Genomic DNA, 24,710 nt, shown 5'->3' with positions numbered 1-24,710 from the left:
TTGCTACAGTCAACCTATCACAGAAGAAGAGTCTGGTGGTACTAAAATAATTTCAATCCTGTTTTTCCATTAGTAACACGGAAAGTAAAATATGTCCTAGTAAAAAAATAATATTTTTAAAAGTACCGTAAAAACTTGGATTTTTACTATTGCAAAAATTAGAAATCAGAAGAGGCTTTAAAAAAAAAATGAAAAATGATAGGAATGCCATAAAACAAAAATTATAAAAATCAAAAACCAAAATTCATTACCTCGTGAATAAAAATAAATCATTGCCCAAAATGTGTTTAGAACGAATTTCGATAACGAAAAATGATATAAGGATCGAAAATAAAAATTTATGTATTAGAGGGTTGAGAATCTGGAAAACAACAAGGCTGGGCAGCATGAGTTCCCGGCCGAACTTCTTAAGCACGGTAGTAAGCAGCTCCATGGAATAGTTCACCATATACTACAAAGGATATGAGAGGAAGAAGAACAGCTCACTAGCTGAATGGATGGTCTCATCAACCATCTCTTGAAAAAAGGGCATAGAATGTAGTGCGCCAATTACGAAGAATAACGCTCCTCAATTCGGCGTTGGAATTTTTCCGATTAAATCATATTTTTTCTTTCATTTTGGTATTTGTACATACATATTTTACATACCGTCGTGCGGGGTGACATTGGTCCATAAGGGTGACTTTGGGCCAAGATTTTTACAGCAAGGTAATGCCAGAATAATGAAAACAATGTGTCAAGTTTCAAGAATACATTACAAATAGCAAATAGATGGGCATAGATTAGTTTTTTGGCGTTCCTACTATTATTTATTATTTATTATTATTACTGTCAACAGGTTAAAATTATACACCCCAATGACATACTTAACGGCTATAAAATACACCTTGAAACTAACAAAGAATTCTCTTAAATCTACTCTTGTTCACATTGCGGGAAACATAAAAGTCAAATCCTTCGAAACATTTATTAAAAGTACGACACATATTACGCAGTGGTTTATTTAAGCCATAATTTGTTCTTGCGGCATTTAAATGCAGAAAAGAGTGTGATCGTAGGTTACGGCTTCGAATATTAATATCTAACCTGCCGAGTAAAGCAGGACAATCTATTTGATTTTGAAGTAGATCACTGATGAAACAAGCTTTTTAACCTTAGTTAGATACTGGGGTCATAATGACCCAAAATCGAATTTCAACCTGCAATATCTCTGTTGTTATCAAACGGATCTTTCTGAAATTCCCTGACTTTTAATATTTTGTGGAAACGAAGCGCAAGACCAAAAAAAAATTTTCTTAAGGTGATTCTAAGATGGCGCCACAAAAAAACAACTTAATAAGATACTGGGGTCATTATGACCCAGAAATGTATACCCCTATAAATCAGCGAAATACCAACCGAATAATGAAATTTATGCCGCATTCGAAAGATATACTCCTCAAGATTCTGATCACTACCTGGAATACCGGTTCCGGATCCAGTGGCCACCGGGAATCGGCTACGAAGGGGACCATGTTGGCCACGTGGAATTTCAGTACACTCAGTCCAGAAATCTGCAGTCATCACCAAATTGTATAAGATGCAGGCCATATAGGAATGTACTGTCTTCAGCAAAGTTGCTTCGGGGACTAAGAACTTCCACATGGGATACAATTTAGTTCAGAACTTGACCACCGCGTGGCGCTAGCGTCGATACGAACTTCCAGTAGGGGCTAATTATGCGATAACTCGAGATTGCGAACACATAGAAGGATGCCGTCTTCAGCAAAGTTGCTCAGGAGGATAAGGACTTCCCCATAAGATACAATTCAGTTCAGAACTCGACCACCGCGTGGCGCTAGCGTCGATATGAACTTCCGGTAGGAACTAATTATGCGATAACTCGAGATTGCGAGCACATAGAAAGATGCAGTCTTCGGCATAGTTGTTCAGGAGGATAAGGACTTCCACATAAGATACAATTTAGTTCAGAACTCGACCACCGCGTGGCGCTAGCGTCGATATGAACTTCCGGTAGGGGCTAATTATGCGATAATACAAGAATGCGAACAATAGAAAGATACAGTCTTCGGCAAAGTTGCTCAGGAGGATAAGAACTTCCACATGACATACAATTTAGATCAGAACTCGACCACCGCGTGGCGCTAGCGTCGATATGAACTTCCGGTAGAGGCTAATTATGCGATAACTCGAGATTGCGAACACATAGAAGGATGCTGTCTTCAGCAAAGTTGCTCAGGAGGATAAGAACTTCCACATGAAATACAATTTAGTTCAGAACTCGACCGCTGCGTGACGCTTACGTTGATGTGGCCTTCCGGTAGGGGCTAGTTGTGCGATAATACAAGAATGCGAACACATAGAAAGATACAGTCTTCGGCAAAGTTGCTCAGGAGGTTAAGGACTTCCACATAAGATACAATTTAGTTCAGAACTCGACCACCGCGTGGCGCTAGCGTCGATATGAACTTTCAGTAACGGCTAGTTATGCGATAAATTGAGATTGCGAGCACATAGAAGGATGCTGTCGTCGGCAAAGTTGCTCAGAAGGATGAGGACTTCCACATATGAAACAATTTGGTTTAGAACTCGACCACCACATGGCTAATTTTAAATGAAAACAAATAAACAAATTGCTGAAAGAAATTCGTTAGAAACTCCAAAAAGACCTAAACAGTAATTTAAGGAGCAATTTTTAAAATCATTGGATAAATAAATAAATTAATAAACTTACGCCTTGAGGAGTACTATGGGTGTCTCTCCTAGGAGATAATTTATAAGGAAGTCCCTGAAAAAAAATCTGGGCGTATCCCTAGAAGAAATAAGAGATAGAATTCCGAAAAAAAAACTCTTGAGCACATTTCATAAGAAACTTCCTACATTTTTTTACCCCTACTTAAAAAGAGTGCACGTCATAAACTTTAATTTGAACGTAATCCTCTGCTTGAGTTGTGATTATCACCTACACTATTCTTCGCAAGTTAGAGTAAGTAGATTTGCGAGCATAACTTGAAGTATAAAGATGTGAATGTGTTCGGATAGTGATAATTATCAATATTATTATTGAGATAAATAAAAGTTTATAGTACAGTGAAACATCCATGAGTTGATATTGAAGGGACCATCGACTCATGGAAATATCGAGTCATGGAACAGCATTCCTTTGGATAGCTGCTTCTAGGGACCATCATAGTAACCATGCAAGTTTGTTTTTACTATGGTTCCATGAGTCGACTACGAGTCATGGAACATCGACTCATGGAGGTATCACTGTAAAATCAATAGAGTGTGTGAATTTGATTTAACGTAAAATTTAGTGCTGAAGTAGTTTATTTGATTCAGAATCAATTAGTTTTGCGTAAGTAAAAATAATTAACAGGATAGTAGCGACAACATAAAACATTCTTCTCCGTTAACTTCTGGACATTTCTTTAGAATCAGCTTCTGCAGAAATTTCAACAAATCTTGCGTACAAGAATTTGCATAAAGGTTTTGTATTTAAACAATATTGCCAGGAAGAACTCAGAAAAACTTCGTCAAATTATCTTGAAAGAAGATTTGTAAAAAAAAAATTAAGCGATTTCGCAAACATCAATGAAAAAATCCCAAAAATCCAAATTTCTCGTAGAATTCCACAATAAAGCATTAGAAGAATCAAATTAGACTCATGTAGAACTTCGAGGAGACCTTCAGTAGATTTCTGGAACAATTGAATAAATGACCGAACGAATGTTGGAAATACCTTATGGACTAATACTAGAAAGAACAGCTGGAGGAATTCCCGAAATAGCTTCATTGGGACGCATTATCAAAAAGTACTCTGAAGTGTTTTCAAAAAATCCTCTTGAAAAAATTCAAAATTATCCTTTAGAAAAAAAAACAGACTATTATTCCGTCAAATCCAAAAATAATAACTTGAGAAATACCGAAAACAATTTTTAAATCAGATCGTAGAAGAATTCAATAAAAAAAGACCTGTGAGGGAATTGCAAAAACTCTGAAGAATTCACTCCTGATAGATTTCTCCGGGAATAAATCCATCCTCAGGGAACTTTTCCAGGAATTATTGCATAGACTACTTCAAGCACTTCTCCAGCGATTCTTACAAAGATTCTTTAAGCGATTTCTTCTGACATTCCTCTAATAAAAAATAAGAGATTCCCCTAAGGATTCCTCCAAGAAGATCTCTACAGAGATTTTTGCATAATGTCAGAGGTTTCTCTAAGGATTACTTAACATATTTCCACAGTGAACTCTCCAGACATTCCGCTGGTAGTCCTCTCAAGATTCCTCTAGGATTTATTCCTAAGATTTCCTCCAGGGATCGCTCCAGGAATTCTAAAACGAATTATTCCAGAGGTTCTACCATTCAGTTGGGGATTTTACAAGAAATTATTTAATGAGTTCTTATAGGGATCGCTGGAGAAATTCTTGCAAGAGCCCAAGAAGAGATTCTCGAGGAAAGCTCTGGAGGAATTCCTTACAAAAATCCCCGAGACATCATAAATGCTTTTCAGATACGCAGTCCTTATTTTTTTCAACGTTCTATTTATAATGAAGACTGCGTAGACGAAACTCATATTTCATTTATATATACAGTCAAATCTCTACCAGTTCATTCCTGAAACGATATCTACAGCAAACCATGTAGAGATTTTTCTGAAGCGATCCTTGGAGAAATTCCTGAAGAAAAAGCTGGAGAAATCTCTGCAGGAATTCCTGTAAAGATTTGCATAGAGAAATCTCTGGAGGAGTCTTTGGATAGACTCCTGTACTGCCCATAACTGCATATTTGTAACATTCGACAAAAGTAGGCATTGAGTAAATGCAATACCAAGTGTACATTTCATGGCAGTATGGGGGGAAACTAAAATTTCTAAAAATTACCAGAACTCAAAAGTGCTTATTTGTGGCTGATATTTTGAACAACTCATATCGCATACTAGGTGAATAGTCAGAAAATAATTCTGGTAGAAATTTCATTGCTGTTACATTACGAGGCTCATTTATTATCTCATTGTTACTGTTATGCGGTTATAATTACCAATGTGACAAAACAACTTGGTAAGTTTTCGAATTTTCTAGAACAATCTCACAGATTTCAGTAAGTTGATCGAAAGTATTTATCATTTGATGACTCTCCATGGTATTAACTCCAATTTGTCAAAAGTGTCGAATGTGACTGTTATGCAGTTATGGGCAGTGTAGGCATCCATGAAGGACTCTTGGAGACATCTTTGGAGGAATCACTGATGAATCCTTGGAGGTATCCCAGGAAGAATCGATGTAGAAATTTTGCTGGTGGAATCGCTAGAGAAATCCCTGTAGATTTTTTGCTGGAAAAACCTTTGTAGATTTTTGTTGGATAAATCCCTGGAAGAATCCTTATAGGAATATTTAAATGGAAAAATTCTCGAAAAATCTAAGGAGAAATATCTAAAGAAATCCATGAATAGATTTAAAAAAAAAAATTATGGAGATTTTATAAGAGGATATGTAGAGATTTTTTTTAATGAAAACCATGGAGAAATTTTAGCATAAGTTCTGATAATATTCTAGCAGGAATTAATGGGAGAATCTCTAGAGAAATTTCAAGAAGAACTCTTGGGGAATCCATGGAGTATTATTGGAGACCCAATACGAATCCCTGGAGAAATTCTTGGGGAATCCCTGGAAGATTATCTTGAGAAATTCTTGAGGCGTTTCATGGAATTTCCTTGAGGACTTCGTGAGTTTAAGAACACCTGCAGAAACTCCTTGTGGAATCCTTGTAGAATTTTCTCGTAGAATTATCCCTGGAGGAATCCCGGAATAATTTCTAAACGAATTTCGAGAGAACTGCTTGGGGATATCTTTGTATCTATCGGTGGAGGAATCCTCGGAAGAAATTCTGAAGATATCACTAGAGAAACATCTTAAGTAATCTTTGAAGAAATTGTTTTAAGTGTTACTCCAAGAGGAATTCCTGGAGAATGCCTTGAAGATATCTGTGCAAGAATCCTTGTAGACACTTTCCTGGAGGAATCCTTGCAAATGTCTGTGGAAAATTTTATAGAGGAATACCAGAAGAAATAACTTAAAAAATCCCTGGAGAAATTTCGAAGTATTCCTGAAACGAATCCTGGAGGAATCCTTGGAAAAATTCCTGAAAAAATCCCAATAAAGATTTTTCTGGAGGAATCTATGAAGGAATCACTAAAGACATTTCTGCTGGAAACCTTTGCAAAATCTCTAAAGAAATCCTTATACATATTTTTTCTTGTAGGAATCCTTGTAAAAATTCCATGTCAACTCCCTGGAGGAAGATATTCCATGCATGGCGAACAAAAGTTCTTCCTGAAAGAATCTCTGGCAAAAGTCCTAGGGAACCCCAGAGGAAATCATTGTAGAGCTTAAAGTAAAGAATAGCTTGGATTATTTTCTGATAAAATCCTTGGCGGAATCTTCGAAAGATTTCCTGGAGAAATCTCTGAGGGAGTCTCTGGAGATATTTCGAGAGGATGAGGACAGAAGGGCATGGGTTTGTATTCCATCGGATGAGCTCTCGGGAGATCCAGATAACTTTTTGGAGGAAATCCAGAAGGAAATACTGGTATAAAGTCATAAGATTCCTCCGGATCCAATCAAAAACTAAAGTGCACAGTTACTGCAACAACTTCTAAAGAAAACTAGAAGTAATTTTTTTTGCAACTTCATGACGTTATCTGTATCTGAACTCTTGTTGGAATTTTAGAAGTGACTACAATATAGTTCATATCATATCATAGAGCTTATTTTATATTATATACAATCGACTCTCCACAACTCGATATTCTATAACCCGATATACTCTATAACTAGACGGATTTTCCAGTTCCTTCAAATTTCCATACATTGTGCTCTCCATAAGTCGATATTTCTGTAACTCGATATCTCCACAAGTTGATGTTACGTGAGTTGTGAATTTCTCTCCATAACTCGATATCTATTTTATACTAGTGGTCCCGGCAAACTTCGTCTTACCATCAAGTAGGCTGTTGAAAAACGTTATGGATCGTCCCATGCAAAATGACAGTTTCGTTCAGTCTCGTTTTTCCAACTTTCCCGGTGAATATATCCCGATTTTTATACGCACAAACACGTCGGATCCCTTAACGAATAAAACGGAGAAAGAATAATCCAAATCCGTTGACCCGTCCGTAAGCCATTTCGTGACATACAAACACAATTCAATTTTTATTTATAAAGATTTTTATTTTTTGGGGAAACGTGATCTAATTTTTGTTTGAAGGTAAATAAATACTTACAAGTTGTTATGACATGAAAATGATAAAAACTATTGTCAGTAAAAATAACGTGATTTTTCGAGCACTTTGAAAAATGTTTTCAAATAATAGTTTGTAAAGAAATATCAGCAAAATAATATTGCTTTCTTACAAAAATGATAATAAAAATATTGGAAATACAGAAATTTGTTCCTTCCATTTTGTGTCGGTATATTCTATTATTCGATAATTCTATAAGTCGATGGTCCCTTGAATATCGAGTTATGGAGAGTCAACTGTAGTTTATATCGTAACATATATTTCATGTCGGATCGTGTAGTTCATATCATATAAGAGCAATATAATGACGAGCGTCACAAGGAATTTACTACGCAGAATAAAAAAAAAACTGAACAACTTTGCAGAACATAAAACCTTCAAAAAGAAGTTCCTTCTGGAAATACATATAGACGCCAGCACCACATGCTAGATAAATTTTGAACGTATTGACTAATTGCTTATTCTGTCAAACAATTTTACCGCAGACAGCATCCTTCTATAAGTCGTGTCTCGGGTTTTCAAACCCGAACTCGACAAGTTCGGGTCGAATTTAAATGCTAGAATTTTTTTTTCGAGTACATCGGAATCGGGCTTGTAAAAATTCGGATTTAGGTGGACTTTGGTAAGAGTTATGGTAAGAGTAACAACCAGAAAGCTTCTTTATGCATCAGAAACGATGATTTTATCTATTTTTAAAACTCGTTTTTTTTACAAAAAATGTTTAGGTTTCGAGTCAGATTCGGATTTCAACAGCGGATTTTTTTTTCAGGTTCGGGTCAGGTCTGAGTACGGGTCGGTTCCGGGTTTAAAAAAATAAAGTAAGTCAGGTACGGGTCGTGTTTGGGCTCAAAAAATGTGAAACCCCCCTCTAATAATTAACCTTTACCGGAAATACAAATCGACGTCAAATCCACTGGGTGGCCAAATTCTAAACTGAACTGTAGCCCATGTGGAATACCTTATCCTTTTGTGAGACGGACCCTAATATTGTGGTTGGTTCACAAACCTCTCACGCTGAAGATCTGGGATCAAATCACATACCCTTGATGGTCACTTTTGATCTCAAAGCCGTTGGTCTCGAGATAAAATTGCTATGGGTTAAAAATCTCTTTATAAGAGACAAAAAAATATCCTCTTGGGCAACTTTGCCAAAGACAGCATCCTTCTATATGCACGCAATCTCCAGTAATCGCATAACTAGCCCTTACCGTTATGTTGACGCCAGCGCTAAGCGGTAGTCAAGTTCTTAACTAAATTGTAACCAATGTGGAACTCCTTATCCTCCTGAGCAACTTTGTGGAAGACAGCATCCTTCTAAATGACCCATAACGCGGGTACGTCACATTTTCGTGGTGCGTTATGGAGAAAAGATATACCAGTGAACCCTAGTCCTGACTGCTTCAAACGAAGAGAACAGGATGTTCGAGTAATAAAAGGAACACTTATTAGTCCTTATTACATTTTAAACCTTGTTGAAAGTGACAAGTCTCGGTTTTCCCAGTTGCCGAGAATGATCTGACAATGATCGAGACAAGGAAAAAAATGGAGTCGAATTGAACAATTTGTTTCATAATCCTTCATCCATTTGATTCTTTAGTTTGAAGAAGTAGGGACTATAATTCTGATGCACGGTCAATATCTGTGTAATTTCTACCGGAAGTTCATATCGACGCTAGCGCCACGCGGTGGTCGAGTTTTGAACTAAATTGTTTCTCATGTAGAAGTACTTATCCTCCTAAGCAACTTTGCCGAAGACAGCATCCTTCTATGTGCTCGCCATCTCGAGTTATCGCAATAATTAGCTCCTACCGGAAGTCCATATCGACGCTAGCGCCACGCAGCGGTCGAGTTCTGAACTAAATTGTATTTCATGTGGAAGTTCTTATCCTCCTGAGCAACTTTGCTGAAGACTGCATCCTTCTATGTGCTCGCAATCTCGAATTATAGCATAATTAGTACCTACCGGAAGTTCATATCGACGCTAGCGCCACGCGGTGGTCGAGTTCTGAACTAAATTGTATGTCATGTGGAAGTCCATATCCTCCTGAGCAACTTTGCTGAAGACAGCATCCTTCTATGTGCTCGCCATCTCGAGTTATCGCATAATTAGCCTCTACCGGAAGTTCATATCGACGCTAGCGCCACGCGGTGGTCGAGTTCTGAACTAAATTGTATCTTGTGTGGAAGTGCTTATCCTTCTGAGCAACTTTTCCGAAAACAGCATCCTTCTATGTGCTCGCAATCTCGAGTTATCGCATAATTAGCCTCTACCGGAAGTTCATATCGACGCTAGCGCCACGCGGTGGTCGAGTTCTGAACTAAATTGTATCTTATGTGGAAGTCCTTATCCTTCTGAGCAACTTTTCCGAAAACAGCATCCTTCTATGTGCTCGCCATCTCGAGTTATCGCATAATTAGCCTCTACCGGAAGTTCATATCGACGCTAGCGCCACGCGGTGGTCGAGTTCTGAACTTAATTTTATCTTTTGTGGAAGTGCTTATCCTTCTGAGTAACTTTGCCGAAGACAGCATCCTTCTATGTGCTCGCAATCTCGAGTTATCGCATAAATAGCCCCTACCGGAAGTTCAATCTCGAGTTATTGCATAATTAGCTCCTACCGGAAGTTTATATAGACGCTAGCGCCACGCAGCGGTCGAGTTCTGAACTAAATTGCATTTCATGTGGAAGTTCATATCCTCCTGAGCAACTTTGCTGAAGACTGCATCCTTCTATGTGCTCGCAATCTCGAATTATGGCATAATTAGTACCTACCGGAAGTTCATATCGACGCTAGCGCCACGCGGTGGTCGAGTTCTGAACTAAATTGTATGTCATGTGGAAGTCCATATCCTCCTGAGCTACTTTGCCGAAGACAGCATCCTTCTATGTGCTCGCAATCTCGAGTTATCGCATAATTAGCCTCTACCGGAAGTTCATATCGACGCTAGCGCCACGCGGTGGTCGAGTTCTGAACTAAATTGTATCTTATGTGGAAGTCCTTATCCTTCTGAGCAACTTTTCCGAAAACAGCATCCTTCTATGTGCTCGCCATCTCGAGTTATCGCATAATTAGCCTCTACCGGAAGTTCATATCGACGCTAGCGCCACGCGGTGGTCGAGTTCTGAACTTAATTTTATCTTTTGTGGAAGTGCTTATCCTTCTGAGTAACTTTGCCGAAGACAGCATCCTTCTATGTGCTCGCAATCTCGAGTTATCGCATAAATAGCCCCTACCGGAAGTTCAATCTCGAGTTATTGCATAATTAGCTCCTACCGGAAGTTTATATAGACGCTAGCGCCACGCAGCGGTCGAGTTCTGAACTAAATTGCATTTCATGTGGAAGTTCATATCCTCCTGAGCTACTTTGCCGAAGACAGCATCCTTCTATGTGCTCGCCATCTCGAGTTATCGCATAATTAGCCTCTACCGGAAGTTCGTATCGACGCTAGCGCCACGCGGTGGTCAAGTTCTGAATTAAATTGTATCCCATGTAGAAGTTCTTGGTCCCCGAAGCAACTTTGCTGAAGACAGTACATTCCTATATGGCCTGCATCTTATACAATTTGGTGATGACTGCAGATTTCTGGACTGAGTGTACTGAAATTCCACGTGGCCAACATGGTCCCCTTCGTAGCCGATTCCCGGTGGCCACTGGATCCGGAACCGGTATTCCAGGTAGTGATCAGAATCTTGAGGAGTATATCTTTCGAATGCGGCATAAATTTCATTATTCGGTTGATATTTCGCTGATTTATAGGGGTATACATTTCTGGGTCATAATGACCCCAGTATCTTATTAAGTTGTTTTTCTTAACATCCGCGGAAGGTTAAACATCTCGCCTTGCGTGAAGAAGCTCCAAGTTAATCAGCATACAGCGGCTCTCATAGCTTGGTAAATTCGAGGAATTTCTCCAGTAGAGATTACGAAGAGCGAAGCGAACAAACTTGCGCTGGATTTTTTCAATTCGTTGAACCACATTTTGGTAGTATGGGGACCAAACTATGGCTGAATATTCCAGTATAGGTCGAACTAAGGAACAATACAAAACTTTCAGGCTATATATGTCCTTAAATTGTTTCGCGAATCGTAAAACAAAACCTAACGGCTTTACACACAATGTAGGAAACGTGATTTTTTAAAGTTAATTTAGTATCTAATAAAATGCCTAGATCCTTAACTGTCGTTTCTCGTTGCAATTTAGTATTATTTAAGTAATAATCTTGCACTAATAATGAGTGTTTTCGGCCGAAAGATATCACCGAGCATTTTGATACATTCAGTAGCATCCGATTACGTCGACACCAATCAGCGAAAACTTGAAGTTGTTGCTGCAAGAACACAACGTCGTTCTTGTGTTTGATTACATAATACAGCTTCAAATCATCAGCGACTTAGGCAGTTCAAAATTAAATTGACATCATTCATATATAATAAAAATAGAAACGGCTCGAGATGGCTGCCTTGAGTTACGCCAGAAGTAGGGGCTCCTGGGGTAATATGCACTGCCGGGGCAATTCGCACCTTGTCAATTTCTCTGAAATTAACGAGTTTTGAGAGGAAAACACTATGCGGATTGATTAAACGTTGCAAATTGTTGACACCCTGAGCATTTGATATATTTTGAAAAACTTAGCTGGGAGATAGAACAATAAATTCGAAAAGCACGATTCTGATGTAACTTTCCTAATCATTTCACTTGTTGTTTTAAAAGCGATAAATTGATAATTTTTCAACCTTTCACCATAAAACAGATGATTAGAGACTGGGTAAGTTGTTGATGACATGTTTTGGCGAAATAACACAACGATTTCTATTTTCCATAACATTTTCTTTTGAGCGCCCGGTTGGGGCGACATGCACTCCATTGGTCGGGGCAGAACGATCCACTTCAAAATATACTACAATCATAAAAGTTAGGTCATTTGAAGTCTTTACTAACGTATTTATGCACAATTGTATCATATTGTAGACGAAAATCATCCAAAACTCGTGTTTTTACGATAAATAAAATTACGTTTAAAACACGATAGTGCATCTTGCCTCATTGTTGTGGTGCATCATGCCCCTTTGTTTAAGTGCGTCTTGCCTCAATGTTGTGGTGCGTTCTGCCCCAAAAAGCGGTGCATCGTGCCCCGCATCAATCTTAATTCACACAAAAGAAGTGTTTGAAAAAAGTTTAATTTCCCAAAAATCTAATGTAATTGTGATGAAATTTCGCTAAACACCATGTAGGGTAAACCCAAACTAACTAGATTCGTGTATTAAAACACTACATACATGTTGTTTAGTGTTCATTTCGCCACATTTTCCTTAAGTGGTGCATATTACCCCAGGAACCCCTAACCGGAAAAGGTGATGAAATATGGTCGCCGATTTTTACGGACATGCTGCGGCCGATCAGATATGAGCGTAACCATTTGAGTGAGTTGTTTTTGAATCCTAATCCTTTAGCAAGTGCGATTTCATGATTCATTTTGTCGAATGCAGCCGACAGATCAGTGTAAATGGCATCTACTTGGTGACCTTTTTGTATCTCGCGAATTACGAAGGTAGTAAGAATAGTTAAATTTGTGGCTGTTGATCGTTTGGGCATGGGCATTTCCCGATAATTCCCAACGTTTTGTCTGCAACCCTTCTTGTATACGGGAAAAACAAATGAATCCTTCCAACAAGCCGGAAATTCGCCAGTAAGCAGAGACGTATTGAAAATTTTAGCTAAAGGTAACGCCAGAGAACTAGCGCACTTTTTAAGAAGAACTGATGGGATGAAATCTGGACCGTATCCTTTCGAAGACTTTAGTTTGTCCAAAGCGCTGATCACCATGTTAGAAGTAACTGATACAGGAAGACCTGGATTCGACAGCTGTGGTACATTGCGAGTAGTTGTACTGATGTTCTCAGCGGTGAGTATTTCGTCGGTGAATACACTGCTGAACTGAGCTCGAAACAATTCTGCAGTTTCTGTTGATGAGTTGGCTTCCAAATCAGCTCCGTTCGTCATTGAAGATAGTATACCTGTTTGGTTTCGCTGGTCACTGACATGACGCCAAAAGCTTTTGGGGTCGGACTTGAGGCGATCTTGAATCTTCACTAGTTGCGCACGGTAAAGACGTTCATTGAGATTGGTATACAGTGCGTTTGATTCGGCATAAGCAGCTCTGGTGGTGTCGGTGCGGTGCTTGCTGTGCTTTCTGAATGCTGCTCTTTTCAAACGTTTTAGGTGCTTCAGATGTGAATTAGACCAAGCGGGTCTGACTGGCTCACGAGGTGTTTTCAGTGGCACAAACTGATCAATTGTGTAGAGTAGAATACTAGTCAACGATGAAGCAGCTTCATTAGCATCATCTTCGTTAAGAATCTGGGTCCAATCTACATTTCTGAGAAAGACGTTCATTCCGCAAAAATCGGCCTTCGAAAAATCGTAGAAAACACATGAAGCACTGTCAACGTAGTGAAGCTGAGGCGCTCTTCTCATGATAATAAGCAGTGGAGGGTGATGCCGACAGTTTTTTACTAAAGGCGAAGGCGCGCGCATGACAGAGCAATCAAGACACAAATCCTCGCTAGCAGAACACAGATCAAGTGATCGATTGTTCTCGTTCAACAGAACTCAACTGCTTGAGTCCGACAGTACTGTAAGCATCCAGCAACTCTCGCGTTGCCAGCGACATAGATGAACAAGTTGAATCTGGGATTCATTCCGATCGAGTCGCATTGCCACACAGTTAAAAATACACTCTTAAAAATTTTGAAATTTACATGTGACCTAATTGAATATGCACTGAATCATTTTGTGACGTAAATGCATTTTCAACTTAATTTCATGTTTCTTCTGACTTAAAGTTCGAATCCGTGAAACGAACTACGATTTTCAATAACATTAGTTTGGAGATTACGTTCACTAATCTATTTTTACAAACACATACAGTGTTTGCGTCAATTTTCTAATATCACATTTTGCCTGCCGTAATATATAAACGTATGACTTGAATTTTCATTTAAAAAGACATAAATTTACTTTGACATGGGGTTCGATCTTAGCGCCGGCATCATGCAGTTTGTTTTCAACATGGCCGATCTAGTTTACGTCGCGTCTTCTCTTGTGTATTTTCGCTCGGAATCAAATGAAAATGAAGAAAATGAAAGTGTTTCTAGACATTAAATTTTGCACACATCATTTGGCAGAGTAACAAATGCTTCATTTCTATCGGACAAGTGCGGTTGTGATCGGACAGTCTGTGAATATTCAGCACGAGACTCTACGGGTGTGAAAATATGGTTCGTATTGGTTTGCGCCGGATGATCATTATGTAAAATTTGGAAAACAAGATTAAAACCGTTTCCAACGGTTGTGTTCCGTGCGTTATTGGTGTAGTGCAATCGAAGGTGAGCATGTTTTAGTTACCGTAAATTGCTACGTCTGAACAAATTGTCGTTCTGTTGAAAGTGTGTTTCAATTTTTACTTCTTCGATTTTCCTACGTATCGCCCATCGAATGTGTTCTAATAGTTTTTCGTCAAAAGCAGCAAGGTAAGAATTTCTTAGTTATTTTCAAGATAAATTTTCGAGTACGCACATACAATTTTATGAATGCGTTCTTCAATAAACATGACAACAAGGTTAGATCAAAATTACACGTCGTGATGTAAAAGTCAGTTTTTTTTTGGTTTTTTATTCTCATGTAATTTTAAGACCAGATGTAATTTTATGTCAAATGATTCGCTTCTCTTATGTGCATCAAAGAAGAAGCAAATTTAACTGGTTTTTGTAAGAGTGTAATGAGCATTACACGTTATGTAAACTTCATTTATGCGATGTTAATATGATGTCATGTAAATTTAAGTTTGAAATCATGTAAAAATGTGTTCTATGTCATGTAATCACAAACACACCAAAAAAATCTTAGATTTACACGTAACGTAATACAGTGAAACCTCCATGCGTCGATATTGAAGGGACCATCGACTCATGGAAATATCGAGTCATGGAACAGCAATCCTTTGGAAAGCTGCTTCTAGGGACCATCATAGTAACCATGAAATTTTGTTTTTAGTATGGTTCCATGAGTCAATATCGAGTCATGGAACATCGACTCATGGAGGTAGCACTGTATTAGCCTCAATCATGCAAAGCCATTTCTCATGTTTTATTCAATGATTAAACCTATAAACACATCTATTATATACAACATTGTTACCAAAATCCTTAATATTGAACGCGAATCGTCTTCTCTCGAAGAATGTTGCATGCAAAACGGCACGGTTTACATGATTTTCACGCTGAAAATTCAATCATAAATAATGCACATGGAATGACAAGCCGTCGATCCATCCATGTGCATTATTTTTGACAGAATTTTCAACGTAGAATCATGTAAACCGAGAATTCTTGTTTGCAATTTCACTTTCAAGATGCAAGAAAGCATGCAACATTGGCGAATGTTGGATGGAATATCATGAAATGTTTCAGTTTCACTCCAGTTTGCAAGCAGAAGTTTGCATTCGATAATATGCAATGAGACAGTTTACATCAATTATCGTTGAATGTTCAGTTGCAACTCGTTCTACATGATTATCATAAAAAATTACGTGCCATGTAAATTTGAGAATTTTTTGCTGTGCAGGATCCTGCTGGATTACATGACATATAATTGAAGTTTACATGACATATCATGTAAATATCCATGATATTCCACGCTCCAATTATGTGCATTATATGCCTCAGAAACTTACACGTTTCGTTCGAACTGTGCAAGTAATGCCGCGCAGATTGAAATCGCCCAGAATAATAATGTTATCCGTGACGCCCATTTTCGAGACAATCCAATCAAGTGATGCCAAATGCTTGTCGATTAACGCGTCATTGTTAACCATATCCGGCGGGGTACAACGTTGTGTCGAACATCGTTGTGTGTTTTTGTGCTCCACGTAGATCGCTAGTTATCGCTGATTAATTCCGTAATCACGCAGCTTAAATTCATCATCAGCTGTTACTATCGTCAACCAACTGCGGCAAAATCAATTGTCATTCCTATAACTACTCATCAAGATGGGCCCGGACAGGTTGGCCGCTTGTCTGCATCGGCTGACAGTCAGAATCTAGGAAACGGAACAGCTACCGGAGGAGTGGAAGCAAGGCGTTATATGCCCTATCTACAAAAAGGGCGACAAACTGGAGTGTGAAAATTATCGTGCAATCACCATCCTAAACGCCGCCTATAAAGTGCTATGTGGACCAGATCTTTTCCGTGCGGCAAATCCTCCAGAAATGCCGTGAGTACCAGGTCCCTACGCACCATTTGTTCATCGATTTCAAGGCGGCATACGATAGTATCGACCGCATAGAGCTATGGAAAATCATGGACGAGAACAGCTTTCCCGGGAAGCTCACAAGATTGATCAGAGCAACGATGGACGGTGTGCAAAACTGCGTGAAGATCTCGGGCGAACACTCCAGTTCGTTCGAGTCTCGGCGGGGACTACGACAGGGCGACGGACTTTCGTGCCTGTTGTTCAATATTGCGCTTGAAGGTGTCATGCGGAGAGCCGGACTTAACAGTCGAGGCACGATTTTCACGAGATCCGGACAATTTGTTTGCTTCGCGGACGACATGGATATTATTGGGAGAAAATTTGAAACGGTGGCAGATTTGTTCACCCGCCTGAAACGCGAAGCAACAAGAGTCGGGCTAATGGTGAATGCGTCGAAAACAAAGTACATGCTGGTTGGCGGAACTGAGCGCGACAGGGCCCGCCTAGGAAGCAGTGTTACGATAGACGGAGATACCTTCGAGGTGGTGGACGAGTTCGTCTACCTCGGATCTTTGTTGATGGCTGACAACAATGTTAGTCGGGAAATACGAAGGCGCATCATCAGCGGAAGTCGTGCCTACTATGGGCTCCAGAAGAAACTGCGGTCAAGAAAGATTCACCCCCGCACCAAATGCACGATGTACAAAACGCTCATAAGACCGGTAGTCCTCTATGGGCATGAGGCGTGGACTATGCTCGAGGAGGACTTGCAAGCTCTTGGGGTTTTCGAACGCCGAGTGCTAAGGACGATCTTCGGCGGCGTGCAGGAGAACGGCGTGTGGCGGCGAAGGATGAACCACGAGCTCGCTCAACTCTACGGCGAACCCAGTATCGTGAAGGTAGCTAAAGCTGGAAGAATACGCTGGGCAGGGCATGTTGCAAGAATGCCGGACAACAACCCTGTAAAGATAGTGTTCGCCACGAATCCGGTCGGAACAAGAAGGCGTGGGGCGCAGCGAGCTAGGTGGATTGACCAGGTACACCAGGACCTGGAGAGCGTGGGTCACAGTCGAGGATGGAGAGAAGCGGCCATGAACCGAGGGAATTGGCGAAATATTGTTGGCGAGGCTTTATCAAGATAATTGATGTAAAGCCAAATAAGTAAGTTAATCTAGGAATGTTGATCCGAAGTTTGATAATTGAAGAAGTTGAGTAAAAATGTTTTGTGTTTCTGTGGTATTGTTAAACTAGTTTTTAAGTAGCAGTCTGTACAGTGTTAACTGAAGACGAAGAATAAATAAATAAATAAATAAATAAAATAAATGACGCAAACAAAAATAGTACTTTCAAGGCTTGTAACTGCAACCCACAATTGTTCAACTGCCAAATTATTTGGAGGATTCAGAAGGCGCGATTTGAAGCTGGAGCGGATAGCTAACAAGACTAGCCATGGAAGGCATCGGAAGAGGCGGTCAAAGTCACCCCCTAGGCTCAATGTCACCCCGCACGGCGGTAGTAAGAGTTTGAACCCGAGGGGTCCTTCAGCTTTGATTGAAATTGTTTTTGTTTGGGCTGATTGGATTTGGTGGTTTTACCCTAGTTTTGCTTGGCCTTATGTGCTCTGATTATTTTAAAAATTACGATTTGATAACCTTACTAATATTTACACTTAAAATTTGATAACCTAGGGGTTCGGCGTTGGAAAGGAAAAATTGAAAATATGGAGATTTTCTTACAAAATGGTAATATTTAACGATCCGAATGGCATGAAATTTTGGCGGCAAACTAAGGATAACGTGAGATTTCGATTTCTGTTAAAGTTTAACATTTTTATACAGATGCCTTTAGGTTAAAGACGGGTTCAAATTTGAAGTAAACAAAATATTTTTTCTATAACTTTAGAAATAAATAATCTAGGTAATATTTATAATCTTAATTTGTAATTGCTTACACAAACACATATTTCATGTTTTATTTATAATTTCTTGTTTGCATTATTATACATTGGTGTTATTATTTGATTTAGATGATTATTTAGAACGAAAAGATCGACTTAGGGAACATTGATTCAAAATAGTCCAACGTTACATACGGATAGAAAACAAATGAAAAAAAAAAGGGATAAGAAGTAAAAGAGTAGAAAGAAATATCGAAATTTCAATTTATGCAGATTTCTCATGCTAATTTTTTTTATTTATATTAGGACATTGTTGGTAGATGTTAATTTTGCACGATATTTGAATGCCGTAGTGCCGAAAGACAACGTTTTTGTAATGTTTTCAAATATTAAAAAAAAAAAAACGTTGTCTTTCGGCACTATGGCGTTCACATATCGTGCAAAATTAACATCTGCCAACAATGTCTTAATAAAAATAAAAATAATTAGCAGGCGAAATCGGCATAAAAAGTGTACATCAAATGATCGCATTTTTCAAAAATCTCAATGGAACAATCTGGGACAGAGCCTACTTCTCAGCTTAGTGTTCTTATGAGCACTTCCACAGTTATTAACTGAGAGCTTTCTTTACCAAAGTTGCCATTTTCGCACTCGTATATTGTGTGGCAGTTACGATGATACTTTATGCCGAGGGAAATGTAGAAAATTTCCATTACGTAAAGGTCCTGGATCGACCGAGAATCGAACCCAGACATCTTCAGCATGGCTTTGCTTTGTAGCCGCAGACTCATTCGGCTAAGGAAGTTTCCCCATGCGAAAGTTTATTTGCTACATCGTTAGCTACCATTTGGAGGCTGAGACCCTTATTTTTTGACAATGTGTAATTTTGTTACACCCTATCGGTGGAGCTGCTCCACAGAAGAAATGAGAAATTTCCCCAGAGGGCGTGCAGAAATATTATAATTAAGACCCGGGAGACCGATCAATGCGGCGCGTCACGATCGTTCCGATACATATAATGATGCTGCAACGCACAATTGGGTGCGCTTTTGGTACCCTGAGACAAATTACTTGCAAGGGTGCGTACAACTCCAAAATGCGCCTTTATTGCATGACTTTGCACTGGGCCGCGAAGAAGGTACCTAAATGCACTTTTCGTGTTCGCGAAATTTTGTCACGGCATCACGCACCAACCGATTGTAATCAGTGCCTGCTTCTGCGGTGCGATCTTCGATGTTTCTGCCCGGAACGACATCACAATCGATCATTGTCATTGTCAATCCAGGCGATAGCTGGTCTTCCATGCAGGTCAATCTGAGGGTCGTTGAACTCTGGGCTTCCTGTATTTGTAACAACCTTTTTAATGCAATAAGAAAAAGTTTTACATAATATATGTGGGTTTAAATTGGCATAATATATATGGGTTAAAATTAGCCAAAGACGTTGACACGCTCTCCGAAAAAAATGTTCAACTAATTTTCATTCTGTTAACCTTTCAGTCGTCGCGCGGTTAGCCATCGTCAGAGCCACTACGCAGCTGTTGTGGACAAAAAGCGAGCTTTTTTTCACTAGTGTTGTACAAAATACAACAGCGCGACGACTGAAGTGTTAACTTCAAATGAAAAATATTAGAGCCTACAATAGAAAATTGAGCACTTTGAGTAATTTTGGCCATTCTTGACGCGGGTGTTGGGGATGGTACACAAATTATGTCACGCTAAATTTCAACTTTTTTGACCACCTACCCCCCCCCCCCCCCCCTTCGTCACACTTTTTGTATGAGCTCTCCGAAAATTTTGTAAGGCTTGTCACGCTTGGCCCCTTCCCCTCCTAGGAGCTTGACGTAATTTGTGCATGACCCTTCTATTTGCAATTTATCGCTATTTAAAGCTAGATTCACACTTTACTTTATTCAGATATTCATTGGCTTAATTTAATCAGGAAAAATTTCCTTTTATTCCTATTTCATTTCTCCACAAAGTTGAAACTTTTTTATCGTGTACATCAGCCAAAAATTACCCCAATCCGCAAGGGAACTTGAATGAATTGTCTCTAGAGAAGGATCCTTGATTAGTGCAATTGTATAAATGCGTATAATGAGTAATTTGACCCAGGACCCCCTGCTGGTGTTCAATGCAAGAATCAACAGCCTTAATTGCCCACCAAATGAATAATCTCATACTATTTTGAATTGAATTACAGCCCACGGAGAGCAACCTTTCTCTTGACCGGACAAGATGACCCAGTCCCGGCACATTCCCACGTTACACTGACGGTAGTTCGGGTGTTATAAATGGGACAATTCAAGCAAGGCGCGCAGCAGGAAGGATGTTCGACACGGAAGACGCGGATATCCAGTCGGCGAGACTGGTCCTGGAAAAACTGGTCCGCGGTGGCGCGTGGATCGCCTGAATCGCCCGAATCGGAATGAAAACGTGTTTCCGAATTATTGTTGAATATGTTGAATATTCCGATCGGCCAGAGGCGAGCGGTATAACATGTCATGAACCGGTAGGACAGGACCAGCGTGTGGCCACTTGCCAACCGGGCAGCCAGCCGACTTTCACTTGATGAATCGAGGTGACACATTAAACGTGACCGGAGAGTGAAATTTGGTATGCGGCGTTTCCTTAGAAAGCGAACAGTGGTAATTAATTGTTGATCGCCGAAGTGAGCACATGCGTTCTTGCCGAATTCGATATTCCGAGCAGAAATGTTTGTGAAGGCAGCTACTTTCACCGTAATATTTGTTTATTTTCGTAATACATATTTGTTTGTTTTTTTTTTCATGTGTAAATTATGTGACAGAATAAAACGGTACCTTCACGATTATCTCAACTATCTGTTTTCCAAGAATAACCATAAATGTTTTTCCATTAAATCTATCGTAATTCCTGCATTGATTTATCCACAGATTCTAAGAAAAGTTCATAAAAGAATCTTTCCAGGAACCAGTTCTTACACTGGAACCTTAATTTACGAACAAGATTGGAGGTTTGTCGTATGAATGGTTCGTGAATCCTAGGGGAACCTAGTGCAATACCCTGTTTTTCTGTTCTTTTCGGACCATCAAGCATTTCTCAATGCTGATGCTATTGTAGAAATCATTAGTACCATTTTTCTATCCTTCATTAGGCTCTATCACAATAAATTGAATGGCCCTTAGTAATTGCGTTCGTTTTTTATATTCATTTGTTGGGTAGCAGTACTCGTGTGCACTGTCTCTTAGCACTACCTCATAGCTTCTGCAAGCTATTATAATTCATCAGTCTATCTGTGAATCTGTGGGGTGGTAAATGACTGGAAAATGCGTACCATTGGTACTTCGAGTACCTGCAGGTATAAAATAGATCCCATTTGTGGTCCTTAGCCTCTTGTCTAGTAACTCATATCCTACCTCTTTTCTGAGGGTGTAGGTAGCTTATCAGAGTGTCTGTTCTCCATGTTAGGGGCGGCTCAAAACAGCGTCTGTTTCCGTGAGACTCTAAACAGTGCTGTGCACGATGGTCCTCCGGTGAGACAGGGGGTAGGTGCAAACCTTACAAGCCAGCCGTAAAAATCATCAGTACAGGAAGCATACAATGTAAATTCGCACCGGAACAATCGGCATAGATCCAGGCATCGAAAATGGACTAACGATTGCAAACTCGGATCATGGAACTGTAAGTCTCTCAATTTCTTGGAAAGTACCATTAGCATTATTTCCGGATTATTCAGGGTCCTCAAGTTCTACATCGTAGCGCTGCAGGAGGTTTGGTGGAAAGTGCCGTCGGTACATATGTGCTATTCCATGAAAAAACGATCTAGTGGGTCACCGAATTCCGTGAAAATTTGCTATTTTGTTCCTAATCCGAAATAAGGATACATGTGTTTTTGGAATTTTTGATTAGGGTGACCATTTCCGAAATAGGGTGACCAAAAAATCGTGATTTTGCAAAATTTGTATTTAAAAAAAAATTAAAACTTTTGAACCGCTCGACCAATTTTCAATCTTTTTGGACGAAATGAAAGCTAAAAATTTTGACTTTTCAGGAAATATATAAAATTTCACAAAAATTGGCCTCGGGACCAAAGGAGCTATTGCTGTTCTCATTTTTTCTTGAAAGTTCAGAAAATTTTACGTTTACTGTCAAATTTTCAGTGATGTATGTTATTTAGTTTTTGAGATATATTTTTGTGAAAATAAAAAATCTGAGTGCCTCGTGAAACCCAAGCAGGACAGTTCGGTTTTGCGTCGTCCGATAGATTTTGCACACGGTTTCGCGCGTGTTTTCGTCACCGGAGAATTTTGTTCCCCTGTTTTGGAACGTCTTGCTGGGTTAGGTATTTGGGAAGGCCCAAGCAAGACGGTTTGTTTTCGGGACGCCAAGAAATTTTGCTGTCAGTGTCAGTTTTGTGTTCAGTCGAGAATGGATTACTAACTGGTGAGTTCGTTTCATGCTTATGATAACACATTTTTTCTTGAAAGCGTAACTTTTATGTAATATTAAAACAAACTTTGTATGGTTCGTCACTACAAGTGTCGGCATTATGCTTTTTTCTCATACAATTTCAATATACATATATTTTTTCTCTTTTTGACATTATTAAAAATTATCTTTTGAATTGTTCGACATTGTGAATGTTGACGTTTTTTTCAAAAACTTCTTCCATATCGACAAAATGCACAGTAATACTCGTATGTAATTTTCAAACAAACTATGTATGGTTCGTCACTACAAGTGTCGGCATTATTCCTGTTTCATATAATTTAAAATACATACATGTAATTTTCAGTTTTCGTCATTAATAAAAACGTCTTTTGAATTGTTCGACATTATAGATGTTGACGTATTTTTTAAAGCTTCTACCAAAAACTTGTCGAGACAAAAATACAAAACTAGCTTTAAATATAAGTCGTATATTTCCCCCTTGTCCATGGATCGCATCACCGACCAGAGGTGACTCCCAGATCTTTTCCTCCCTCACTAATAAACACCCTTCCCGTGGTGATTGTGGAGATGCAGAGGTATTCTCGGTCTCTAGAAGCAACAATCATTACTCCCTAACATTCCTTCCCCATCCCAACTAACTGTAAGGACTTGGCCGGCGCCGTTATCGATCAATAATATTAGATCTGCTAAAATTGCACTTCGAGAGTAAGCGGAAACTCCCATCCCTTATTCATTTGGATCGTAGTGCAATTCTTACCAGTTCCGATCAATCACGGAGTAGCAACCATTGACATGTACAGTCAGTCTATGCTATGCCATGCTATGCTATGCTATGCTATATGTTTGTGAAAATAAAAAATCAGTCATTTTTCATCGGCACACACTGTAGGTCTCGGTGCATTAGAATTTTTATTTAAAAAAAAAAATCATAACTTTCAAACAGCTCAACCGATTTCCAATCTTTTTTTATGGAATGAAAGTTTAAGATTTCAACTCTTCAGACAAAATTGAAAAATCTAAACAAAATGTACATGAATATATATTAAAAAATCTAGTGTTTTTTTTTAATATTCATTTATTTTGATGTAAAAACATATTTTTTCAAAGTTTTATATTTTTTTCTGAAAAGTTGAAATCTTAAGCTTTCATTCCATAAAAAAAGATTGGAAATCGATTGAGCTGTTCGAAAGATATGATTTTTTTTTCAAATAAAAAATCAAATGCACCAAGAACCACAGTGTGTGCCGATGAAAAATGACTAATTTTTTATTTTCAAAAAATATATCTCAAAAACTAAAAAACATACATCGCTAAAAATTTGACAGTAAACGTAAATTTTTTTGAACTTTCAAGAAAAAATGAGAACAGCAATAGCCCCTTTGGTCCCGAGGCCTTCAAAACAGAAATGATTTTTGTTTTCTTTTCATGTAAAAAATAAAACAATTTTTGTGAAATTTTATATTTTTCTGAAAAGTCAAAATCTTTAGCTTTCATTTTGTCCAAAAAGATTGAAAATCGGTCAAACGGTTCAAAATTTATAATTTTCTTAAAAATAAAAAAATGCAAAATCGCGAATTTTCTGGTCACCCTTTTTCGGAAATGGTCACCCTAAAAATCCAAAAACACGTGTATCCTTATTTCGGATTAGGAACAAAATAGCAAATTTTCACGGAATTCGGTGACCCATGGAATGGCTGTATATAGGGTGACTCATGGAATGGCTGTATATAGGGATGGTTATTAAGGTGGTTCAAAAAATCGCTTTTGCACCACGCCGCTTATTCGATACTAGATCAAATTCTGAATGTACTCCCAAAATTTG

Source organism: Aedes aegypti, chromosome 1 (genome assembly GCF_002204515.2).
Source record: "Aedes aegypti strain LVP_AGWG chromosome 1, AaegL5.0 Primary Assembly, whole genome shotgun sequence".
In the NCBI taxonomy this organism is placed as follows: domain Eukaryota; kingdom Metazoa; phylum Arthropoda; class Insecta; order Diptera; family Culicidae; genus Aedes; species Aedes aegypti.
Note: the sequence above shows the minus strand (reverse complement) of the source record.